This window comes from Glycine max, chromosome 13 (genome assembly GCF_000004515.6).
Source record: "Glycine max cultivar Williams 82 chromosome 13, Glycine_max_v4.0, whole genome shotgun sequence".
Classification (NCBI taxonomy): Eukaryota; Viridiplantae; Streptophyta; class Magnoliopsida; order Fabales; family Fabaceae; genus Glycine; species Glycine max.
In genome coordinates, this window is record NC_038249.2 from 9,647,971 (window position 1) to 9,660,763 (window position 12,793).

The following is a 12,793-nucleotide window of genomic DNA, read 5'->3' on the forward strand; positions in this document are numbered from 1 at the left end:
GTAATTATAATCTTATATATTAACAAACATCATAGACCATCACGTTATAATTAATTAATTACATATATTTAAATTAAATTAAATTATTCTTGTAATCTAATTAAAACCACTTAACTAGACATTACAAAAAACCTAAAGTTACTATAATAATTTATTTTAACTAATAAATATAGATAGATAGTAAAGATTAATATAGTACATAGGAGTCTTTTTTTTATTCATTAATTCGGTTTTTATAATATGCTTTGTATCCAATGTTAATTAAAAAAATTAAAAGGAATTTATTTAATATAGTTAGCTAAATTTATTAATTTTTTTAAAAAAATAAATTTATTAAATTTATGAATAGTTACTTTTATTTAATAACATTCATGATTTTTTTAATCATGTTGAGGTTTTAAATATCTTTATGAATTAATATTTCCATAGAATATTATATATATATATATATTCAAAATTTTATTAGAAATATTTTTTAAAAATTGTATATTGAATATCATTAATGCGTGTAATTAAATTCTTTTTTCAATATAATCAAGTATGTTAAATTTGATTATGTCTAATTAACAACTTTGTATGAATCTGATTTCGTAATATATATTATAAACTTAATTTTAATTTTTGAAATTACAAAATTAATATATTAATGTAACCAATTTAACAATTCATTTTTTACTTCATTAAACACAATTAGCTTTATATATTATTAAATTAATTTAAAATTGATAAACAATATCTTGTTAGATTTGTTTGAATTAAATCAAAATTAGTTAAATAATATTTGATTCGACTTAAAGTTCATTATATGACATGGCAAAAGTAGTTAGATGTCAATAAATAAATACATGAATTATCGATAGGTGTGGGTTATTTATAATCTACACCAAAGTAATTCCCAAATATTAAATTTCTTAACACTATTATAGAACCCATTGATGTACATATGAGAGCCCTACTTTTAGTTAATTGAACTAATTTTATAATTATTCAGGAAAATCGGATGAAAATTTTCAAAATTCTAATTCTTAGGGCTACATTTGTCATACTGAGTACTATTTAGTTTCAATTTTTAATATTTTGTCTGGACTGGGGCCTAAGAAATAGGCATGGCACCCGTGCGGGGGCGGGGTGTACTTCCCCGCTTCCTGTCCCCGAGCCTTACCCTACTCCCCGTCCCCGTCCCCACTTCCCGTGCTGAGGGTATTTTTTGTCACGTCCCCGTCTCCGTTCCACGGCTCCCCACGGGGACCCCGTTTTACATTAAAAATGTCAAGAATTACAAAAAAATATAATTTTTTTTTGTTTTATCTCAATTTTTCAACAATAATAAATTTAAGGTTTAATTCTAAGTTTAAAACATGACTAAAAATATCAAAATAAATCAATAATAATAGTAATAAAATCAAGAAAGTATAAAAGCATCTAAGAAATATCCAAGTACACATTAATGTTAAAATATTACACAATAAAAATAATAAAACTAGCATAACATTATAAGTCTTCATACAATAAATTAACATCATCATACTGAATCAAGTCTTCATACTTCCATCCAAGTGCACTGAAACATCTTCAACATCAAACCTACACAATGAAACATGTAAATATGTGTTTAGAAAATATAAAAAAGTCATGAATTAATATAATAAAATTTTCATACCGTTAGCGTTGTTGTGTTTGCATCATCTTTGTGACTTGTGAAATATTACTTATATATATGATAATTTTATCTTGTATTTTTTTTTTACTAATTTTATTCTCTGTTGTGTCTGCATCGTCTTTGTATTTTCTATATCTCATAATTACTAATTATCATTAATTTCATAAATTTTTTGATTGTTTGCCCATTTTTACCGTGTAAGCCTACATTAGTAGCTTATAACACAATCCTAGCTTTGGTAGAATTATATGCTAAAAACTTACAACACATACACATTCAAGTATAATCAGTTTATATCATGATTACATATCAGGGAACTTTGAACAAAGTCTTAAATTTTGGTAACCCATTTTTTTTTACTTTGAAAGATAAAACAATAGGAAATCTTTTAGATAAAATAAATATTACAGATGAACAAATGTTCAAGACAATAAGGTGGATACAAATACATAACTACTGTGCATTATCAAATAGCATCCTCTACCAAAGGATTAGTCACAATTTCCTTGGAATAACTAGAAGAAATAATGAAGTCTGTTGACATTGTTTGACTAGAGTAGATGCTTTGATCATTTTCCATTGTCTCATGTGGATATAGAGAAGGCTTTGGAGGTATTTTCAGACTTTCAATGTCTCCTTCAAGCATTTCCACTACTTTGTTCATTGAGGGGTGATCGCTTGGTTTCAATTATATACACCAAAGTGAAACAATGATCATCTTTTTTGCTATTTTATTTTCCTCCTCTGTGACACCTTCCATTTCTATATCTGTCTCTTTTCCAAGTTGATTATAAATCCAAAAGAGAAAGTAAAGTTGACTTGAATGATCTGCATGGGAATTTAGGTTCTTCCTCTTACTTGTCATCTCTATCAAAAGCATCCCAAAGCTATAAACATCAACCTTGTGGGATATTCCTCCAATATTTTTATAAAATAATTCTGGAGCCATATACCCAATTGTCCCTCTTGCCGCTGTCATAGTCACAATGCTATTATCTATTGGATATAGTTTTGCCAATCCAAAGTCAGAGACCTTTGGGGTGAATGTTTCATCAAGAAGGATGTTATGGGGTTTGATATCAAAATGCAAAATTTGCATCTCGCACCCATGATGGAGATAAGCAATCCCACGAGCTACTCCAATTGCTATATTAAATATTTCGTCATATGTTAAATGTGTACTTCCATCTTTGGTAAAAATAAATTTGTCAAGAGATCCATTGGGCATGAATTCATAAACAAGGGCACGTTTTGAGCCTTCAGCACAATATCCAATTGGTTGTACTACATTTTGATGATGTATTCTTCCAATTGTTGCAATTTCACTAATAAAGTCTTGGCCGTTACCTTTTGCTTTATGTAGCATTTTAATTGCCACAAAAGGTCCACTACGCAACTTTCCCTTGAATACAAAGCCATAGCCTCCTTCCCCCAATTTGTCTTTGAAACCTCTAGCCATCTTCTTAATTTCTTTGTATGAGTATCCAATAGGCATCAAGTTATTTTGTTCCAGATAATTTTCAATATTTTCATATATTGACAAATGCCTTTTTCTCCATTTGTATATCAAAATCACAATAGACAATGTCATCCCAAACAAAAACTTGCCTGCCAAGAATGGTTGAATGTAGTGTCCAAAGGTAATAAATATTGAATCATACGTATCATATTTATGTTCAAGTTCTGGGTTTGGTCCTCTTATAATTTCAGACAATCCAGTAAATTAATATCACAAATGTGACTATTATGTTATAACGGATGATAAATGAAAAAAAAAAGACTATCATACAACCTATATGCACAATATGTTAATATATTAGAAGATTCTTTATTATTGGAGGAGTCAAAGTAACAAAGTGGTAAGTACCATCATATAATCAATAGTAATAATAATGTCAAGCTATTATCACATACTAACTCTAGTGAAATGTTTTGCATGGTTAATGTGTAGCATATAAAAACAGAGGAACTCACCTATTATGACAGCATTAAAAGCTTCTGAAAAAAAAAGTTACTCGAGTGAATAGTGTGATAAAGAATCATTTGATTACAATGTTAATGTGAGATGCAATAAGTAAGGTATTTGTTAAAGTAGGATATCAATTTAATTAGTTCTTAAAATTGATATTATCCATCAAATTTGCAAATATCAACCAATTTAGTTGTTGAGGATTTTGCATATATCGGTCAGTTTCGTTACTAATATTAAGTTGCATCAAGGACCAAATTGATTAGTGGTTATCAATTTCTTTTCTTATAGAAAGGAGAAAAATAAATAGTTACTGCCAAATCTAGCTAGGGATCAATTTGATGTTTAACTTATATTGTTGAATTATGTTATATTATACTAAGAAATCATATAAGTCATTGTTTCAAATGCAAAGCCAATGGTTCTATTCGTCTGTATGTATTAAATAACTTGCACGTACATATACGTACATTTAAGAAGGATGATTGATGGATTAGTAGTAAGGTTTAACAGTAATGCATGCAATGAGAATGCAAATAAAATAATTGACAAATGATGATTAACAACTAAAAGGAAGAAATTTTTTTTGAATGGCATAAAATTATATTATTTAATTTTTTTTTACATTTATATATAATTTTTATAATAAATATTTTTTTGTTTTAATTTCTTAAGATACTTATTAACAACCCAAAGTAATTTTATACAATCAATCAAATCAACCAATAAAAAAGTATTCTTGATATAACTTTTGATATAATTATTATAAAAACTTCAATATATTTTGAGTCCTTATAAAACAAAAATTTAAGGTTATAAAATCCTTACCTTCTGCATATGATAGCAGCTTGGACCATATCCCTATTGACAAAAAAAAAAAATCAATTTCGGATTTCATCACAACGAGACAGAGAAGACTATTAGCATATATGTCAAAGTTTATACCCATTATCAGTTTAAAAACTTTTATTCAAAAAAAAAATTATTTAATCCTTGGGTTCATATAGACACAGGTAAAAAAAATAAAACTAATAAATCAATTTTTTGTTTAAAAACTGATCTCATTAATAGGATGAATAAAAAATATAAATTAAAATTTAAATACAGACTTTTGAAACCTTGTTTTACCAAATGCAAAAATATATATGGTTTAACAGATTAAGGATGGTTCTATTGATGATTTGTAAATATATAATTATTTACAATGTTAATTGAAGAAATATAATTGGATATTGACCGAGTGCACAAAGATTTTTTTTTTTTAAAGTGTACGAGAATTCACATTTAATATATTGGTTGGATGTTCCAAATGAGTGAGTAAAATGGCAATTGTCAAAGCAAGGAATAAAATAAACATTGTTATGTTTAAGGTTTAAACAAATATTTCAAATTTTTCAAATGATCACAAGAAACTCATAGGGTCTGTTTGGATGCACTATTGTAAAAGATCTTATAGAGAAAGACCTTATCCAAGAAGCTCTTATATGAAAAATTACTTTTACATAAGTTAATTTGATGTTTGGATGATAAACTCTTAAGTGCTTATTTAAATTAATATGGTGTTTGGATGAAATTGTAGAAGATCTTTTGCATAATTAAAATTACCAAAAAGGATATTATATGCTTTGACATTATTAAAACTAATAATTAAATACTTAAACATTATCATATAATTATTAAATGCCTTAAATAATTAAATATTATTAAAAATAATAAAAATTATTTTCTTCTTCTATTTCATTTATAAAAATATTTTAACTTTATCATTATATTTAAAATATTGTTATATATTTTCTAGAAATTTTGATTAAAAAAGTGTAGCATATATATATAACAAACATAACTTGCAAGGTTTGAATTTTGGACCAAAAAAGCAGCAAAGTAAAAGCAGGGTAGTGTCAACATATATATATATATATATATATATATATATATATATATATATATATATATATATATAAGTCTTAGGATTTTTGCATCCAAGGTTTTCTTGTAGTGGTATTCAATCACTGTGTTTGGAAATGAACATTTATCATGGCTTCTCTGGAAAATATCAGAATATAATATGCATGATTCTCCTTCCTTCTTGTGGAATATTATAATATGCTGTTTGTTTGCTTGGGGTGGTGTGGAATGTAGTGGCATGGAGTGATATGACATGGAATGAAATAAAAGTACCATACCATTGTTTGGATGTTCTATGATAGAATGTAATATAGATTCCATTCTATTGCTGAGAAATGTTAGAATGATAAATAATAAAACAGGAAAACTCACAGAACAACTTGAATCAGAGATATATTAGAGTAAGTAAGCCTTTGGAAGTTGAATCCTAGAACCAAGCCTCTGAAGTTGTGATGATATACAGAGATGAAGCAAAATAAAAACAAAAATGCATAACCATTCTGCTTTTTTTCTTTTCACAAGAACTTGATTGAGAGACATTTCACAAGCTTAATGAAACAAACAAAAGCATAACCCTAATCCATAACAATATTGAGAAGAAAAAGAAATTAATGAAGAACCTGTGATGCTAACAAAGGAAGAAGAAAAAATGACGAAGGATGATCGGAAGAGATGACAAAGGAGATCGGAAGCATGGGAGAAAAATTCCGAGGAAGGCACAGCACGGCAAGTTCTCAGGAACGAGAGGAAATTTTAGGGTTCAGAAAAATGAGGAGGGTATGCTTGTCATTTTGAAATTTTCTTGAGGACATTATTGTCCAAGTCTTATTTTGGGATCAGATTCCCGAAAAGAAGATTTGAGAAGCTGGGAATCTAAGCTTGAGAGGAAGATCTGCTGACAGCTTTTGCTTTTGTAAAAGTTAAATAAAAATAATAACCAAACACTCTTAAAAAATAAAAAAGATATTTTTTCAGTAGATAAGATCATAAAAGATCTTTTGGGTCACATCCAAACGGGCCCAATATATACTAACCAAATTAAATTGTAACAAACTAAACTAATAATTAACTTATAACTAATTAAACTAATCTTTAACTAACTTGAAACTAATTAAACTCATTTTTATCTCTAATAGTCTAAGAAGCACAAACGTGACACTTCAGCGGCGTGTCTCGCGTCGGACTCACACCGAACACACATGCGAGTACGACTCCGGTGCGACGCGGTGTCCGTTGTTTCCGCAGTCACCGGACACGGTTGGACAAAAGGACACATGTGATTGGACGCGGCCCAACAAGCCTCAACTATTTTTATTATTTATTTAAAAAATGCTTACCAAATACAAAAACGATTCTTCTTCGTCTTCTCCTTGCCGTTTCCCGCAAGCGAACCAAACGCCTCCATTGCTGCATGTCGTTGCCTCCGTTTTCCCGCGCAGGTAGGCCCTTGTTTCTTTTCTCATCTGCTCCCTATTTCTTTTCTCATATGCTCCTTGTTTCTTTTTTTGGTTTTTCTCGCTGTCGTTTCAAGTTTCTTCATAATGAACAAGCATTATTCTTGCTGCCGTGCTATTGTTTTTTGGTTTTTCTCGCTGCCGTGTTATTGTTGTTACTATGGATACAACAGTATAGGTATGACAGACCTTATTTATCGAAAGCAGGTATGGCAGGCCTTATTTTTTGGTTTTTCTCGTTGCCTTGTTATTGCCTTTTTGAAAGGTCACTAATGTTTTACACTTTTACTACTCTTTTAAGTATTTAATTTTTAAAAGGTTTTTTTATTCATTTTTTTAAAGCTTTTTATTTGTATTAGTAAAAAACTAGATGATTTCTCTTCTAATTAATACCAAACATTCCTTAAGTTGGTGGCATTTGGTTGATAAGCTAGTAGCTCTTGCATAGTTTTTTGGTTTAGAATTTAAATTACTGCCTACCTCTAATCATATCCTATTTTGAATAAAATTAAGTTACAACATGGCCAAAAAGACAACAACATTTATTAGAAATTACTTTTTGTATATAGCCGTGTTCATGTCCTACATTTTAGACATTATAGATGTACACGTGTCTAGATATTTTATAGCTAATAATTCTTCTGACATTTCTGTTAATTTTGAAGAGTTCTTCTGAGGGAGTATTAAGTCTTGGAAGGTTTTGATTAATATTAGAGGTGAACATTAACAGTGATAGCGAGACGTTAGGCTTTTTGAATTTTTGTGAAGAGGATGAGATTTGAAGGATGGAAGATGTGAAAGTTAATGAAACACGTAAGCGTCAAGAATTTGCATAAGCACCGAATCAGTTTTTGTTTTTATTTTTGTAAAGAAGCACCAAATCAATTATCCTATATGCAGCTAGTAGCACCGAATCAAATGCGCTAGGCATGTTTTGATTTTTCAAGTCTTGGAGGTGTGTTCTAGCTCATATATATATATATATATATATATATATATATATATATATATATATATATATATATATATGGACCAACAATGTTCTTTCTTTTTTTTTTTTCTGAATTGGACGAATAGCTCTTCTCTCTGGGTCAAAAAAGACATTTATTTTGTTATAAATTATCTACATATATTTCATGCATAAACTTATAAGTCATGCACACATTTCCTTGAACAAACTTTAGTTATTGTCACATGTATCATTCATTTGTCTTTGGCTACACTTTTCTGTAGTATTATGTGTAGAAGGTAAAGGACAATGTAGATTTAGGAGAATTCCACACACTATATCCAAAAAGTCCAGCACACCTTTTTGGACCCGTGGAATAGAAAAATTCATTAAAGTCAGTGCCGACAGCTTAATGCAGGTTTAAATTTTAAAGAATTTGATAAGGTCAAGTTTGTATCGGTATATGTCTGAGTTTACTTTCTCTGTCATAATTGTGTGGGGGAGACAATGCTTGGAACTTCATATGCGTGCGTGCACGTACGGCACCTTGACCTTGACAGACTTTCATAAGGTCGAGTTTGTATAGGTATATTTCACCCTCTCTGTCATTAATTTTGTTTTACAAGTGATTATAAATAAATGAATATAATTATATAAAATTATTAATATACGATTAATGGTGTCACGAAATTATGGAACACCATATGTAGTTAATATATGTGCCAATATAATTTATTTTGTTTATAATTGATTAATAATGTGTTTGACATGAAATTTGCCTTGGGCCTCAAATAATTTAGACTCGGCCCTGCAAGCTAGATTCATCCATCACACCTCAAATTCATAGACTAAGGCCATGTGCATAAGAGAATAGGAAGATTTATTTGTATCCAAACCCCACTATGATGTGGGAGCAACCAGCCTTACATGACAACCAACTTCAAAGTCCTCTGCTATTAAGTCACCAGCAATAGTGTATATGTACCCTTTGGAGTGCCACTTGATGCAAGGATCAGTTTCCACATACTTTTCATTGTCAATCACTACATGGTTACAATTTAAGAAATTCTTAAATTTAATAAAGAGCGTTGAATTGGGATTTTTAATTATTTTTTAAAAATAATATTATTGTTTGATGATAGTTTTAGTAAAAATTAATACATATTTTTACAAATAAATTTAAACAATAGATACAAATTTTGTAAAAACACAATTTAAAAATAAATAAATTAAAACTCTCAATTTAAAGCATAAGAAAAACAAAAATATATAAGACACATAGATTTTTTTTTCAATCACGGAGACTACATCCCGTTCTTAATTGGTTGCATTTTAAATAATAACGATAATGAAACAGTAAAGATAATAAAAATAAGAGATAAATAAATATTGGTTAAACAAATTTTAAATTATTGTGCAACACTATACAATTCATTTACTTTGGATCACACGCATAAACACCCTCTTAATATCATTGAGTTACTCAAGGATGAAAAAGAAGGAATAAAGTGGGAAAAATTTGTTAAGGCAATTGATAGAGAATAAGAATTAAAGATAACGAAAAATTTAAATTATAGAGAGTAAAATAATATTCTTCTAAACTTCTATAGTATAATTATTTTAAATTGTTAAAGGGACCTCAATTGAAAACTTATGTGTATTGTAACTTTTTCCTTAAAATCATGTGCTGCTCATATAAGAATATAAATCTGGTTGCATTTGGTTTAATGTCATAGTATACTTATAAGTTAAAGTACATGATAATAGTTAGAGGAAAAATTAGAGTAAGAGTAGTTATACACATGAACATTAAGTCAAATTGTAGTTAGCTTGGGACATTTCTTTCATGTGACTTACATTTGAATATTAAGTTATTAACATTCCTTTAATTGTGCACCTTTAGGAAGTTGATATTTGAAAGGTAGTCTAGGTAATTGAGAGAAGAAATATATATATTAATTGTATGTACAAATATGTGAATTAGCTTGTGAGCGTGTTTTTGTAGCTTTGTATGTGAATGATTATATTAGTATATGTATATTTGTGTGTTTATTTAAGTATAATTGAAATGTTGCATTGTTTATTCGATAAATTGATAATTTTGAATTATATGATAGATACCTCTATCTAAGATGACATGTAATTATTATAGATACTTTCATCTGGGATAGGAGAGAAAGATTCTAGATATCTTCATCTATGATGAAAAAGATAGCAAAACACCGTTGCATATTGCATGAAATATGAATTCACGAACCCTTTGAGATTCAGACTGGTTCTAGGAATCAAAGAATTGAGTTTAATGATTCTAGAAATTACTAAGTTGTGTCTCTGTTATATTTATTTGAATGTGTTGATGTGTTATTGTTTATTTAAATATTTTATTTATTGTGAATATCATAAATTATGATTGTTTTAATCTGATTTTTATTGGAATATATAGATACATATATTTATATACATATATATGTATGTATATGTATATATATACATACATATATAATTTTATTTTAAATTTATTGCATATATAACTAATTTTTTGGATTATCATGTCTGCTAAGAACAATACTATTTACAAATACTTTAGGATTATTTTATTCATTAGAATTATCATTTCAATAAAAGTATTATTTTTACATCATGAAGTTGTTGGAACTGAAGAGACTTTTGAGGACTTAGTTATCTTTAAATATTTTTACATCGATTATTTCTAGATGTTCATATTTAAAAATAATGTTTTTATTTATATAAAAACTTAATTATTTGACTTTATTTGTTATATATAAAATATTTTTAGATTATCATAATTTTAAAATTTTATATTCTTTTAATATGAATTATTATTTTAATGATGGGTGTTACACAAGAAACCTTAATTTGGACTTGTAGCCTAGAAAAAGTCACTAAAGTTTGTACCGTGAAACTTAATGAAGTTTTAAGTTTCGAAGAATTTGACAAGGTTGTCTTGTATTATATATGTCTAAGTCGAATGGTTTGATAAGGTTGTCTTGTATTATATAAAGCATAATGTTAATAGAAACACTATATTGAATAGTCCAACACACCTTAATTTGGAATTGTGGTCTAAATGTCACCAAGGTTGGTGCCCTGAAGCATAATGCAGGTTTAAGTTTCGAAGAATCTGACAAGACTGTCTTTTGTATCATTAATTGTTATTATTGTTTTGAGGAGAGGACTTAAACACGTTTAGTTGACCCTGATAGAGTTAAATGAAATTGAAGAAACTATAGGTTATTTTAATTCGGTCAAATACGTTTTTAGTCTTTTGTTAAATTTTAGATTTTGAGTCTCAGTCTCCTTTGAATTATTTATTCATTTTTAGACCTTTTTATATTTTTTTCTAATAATTAGTCACTAAGAGAGTGAAAATGACATAAAAGACAAAAATTTAATTTTGAATAAATTAATTATGATTTTTAAAAATAAATAAGAGTTTAAAATGAAGAATAAATTACTAAAATTCAAAATCTGAAATTCGATGTAGATTAACAACTTATTTAGCACTTTTATTATTAAAACTAAAATTGATAATTATTCAGAGCTTATTAGGTTGGAAATGTTGGATTACAATAATAACTTATTTATAAATTTCTGAAACTTTATTTTGATTTTTACACACAGAATATAGATAAAGTTGTTTTAGCTTAATCAGACTCCATAAGTTTCGTAAAAAATTCATAAGTTTCGTCTATAATAATTTTATTATTTTTTTATCATGATTACTTCCAATAAAAAAAATATAATCTATATAGAGGCAGTGAAGCTAAAATTTGTGCCGTGAAGCTTAATGCAGGTTTTTAAGTTTCGAAGAATTTGACAAGGTTGTATTATATATATGCAAAAGGTAAAGCGCATAACGTTAACAGAAGCAGTTCCACACACTATACTGAATAGTCCAACACACCTTAATTTGGACTTGTGGCCTAGATGTCACTAAGGTTGGTGCCGTGATTGCAGGTTTAAGTTTCGAAGAATCTTTGTTTTTTGTTATATATATCTTTTGTTATTAGTGTGAGGAGACAATGCTTAGGACTTAAATGCGCTTAATTGACCTTGAGAGTTAAATGAAATTGACGAAACCATATAGGTTATTTTAATTAGGTCAAATAAATTTTTAATCTTTTGTTAAATTTTAGATTTTGAGTCTTAGTCTCCTTTGAATTATTTATTCATTTTTAGACCTTTTTATATATTTTTTTCCAAATAATTAGTCGCTCAGAGAGTGAAAATGACATAAAAAAGACAGAAATTTAATTTTGAATAGATTAATTAAGATTATTAATAAAAATAAATAAGAGTTTAAAATAAAAAATAAATGACTAAAACGCAAAATCTGAAATTCGATGTTGATTAACAACTTATTTAACCCTTTTATTATTATAAAACTAAAATTGATAATTATTCAGAGCTTATAGGTTGGAATTGTTGGATTACAATAATATCATATTTATAAATTTCTGAAACTTTATTTTGACTTTTACATACAGAATATGGGCTTAGCTGTTTTAGCTTAATGAGAGTCTATATATTTCGTAAAAAATTCATGTCTCAACCATAATGATCTTATTATTTTTTATCATGATTACCTTTTGATAAAATATGCATATAATCTATAAAAAGGCATACTGAACAGGTAGATAAATGAATACTTATAATAATTAATATTTAAGATAGGGAGTGGGGACTTGAACTAAGGGACCTCATTTTTCCTTTTAAAAAATTGTGTGAAAAAACATGGACTTTGACTGAGAAATCGAGTTTTTCTCCCTTTCTATCTGGTTTCCGCACCTGATTGCAAAATCAAAAAATATAAATTAAAACTTTAAGCATAAGCT

At 27.8% G+C, this 12,793-nt stretch overlaps 1 pseudogene; it reads right to left on the bottom strand.

Moving 5' to 3' along the window:
- Nucleotides 1-2,085: 2,085 nt before the first annotated feature.
- LOC100791494 (rust resistance kinase Lr10-like) lies at nt 2,086-4,486 on the bottom strand (annotated as a pseudogene).
- Between the last annotated feature and the right edge of the window lie 8,307 nt (nt 4,487-12,793).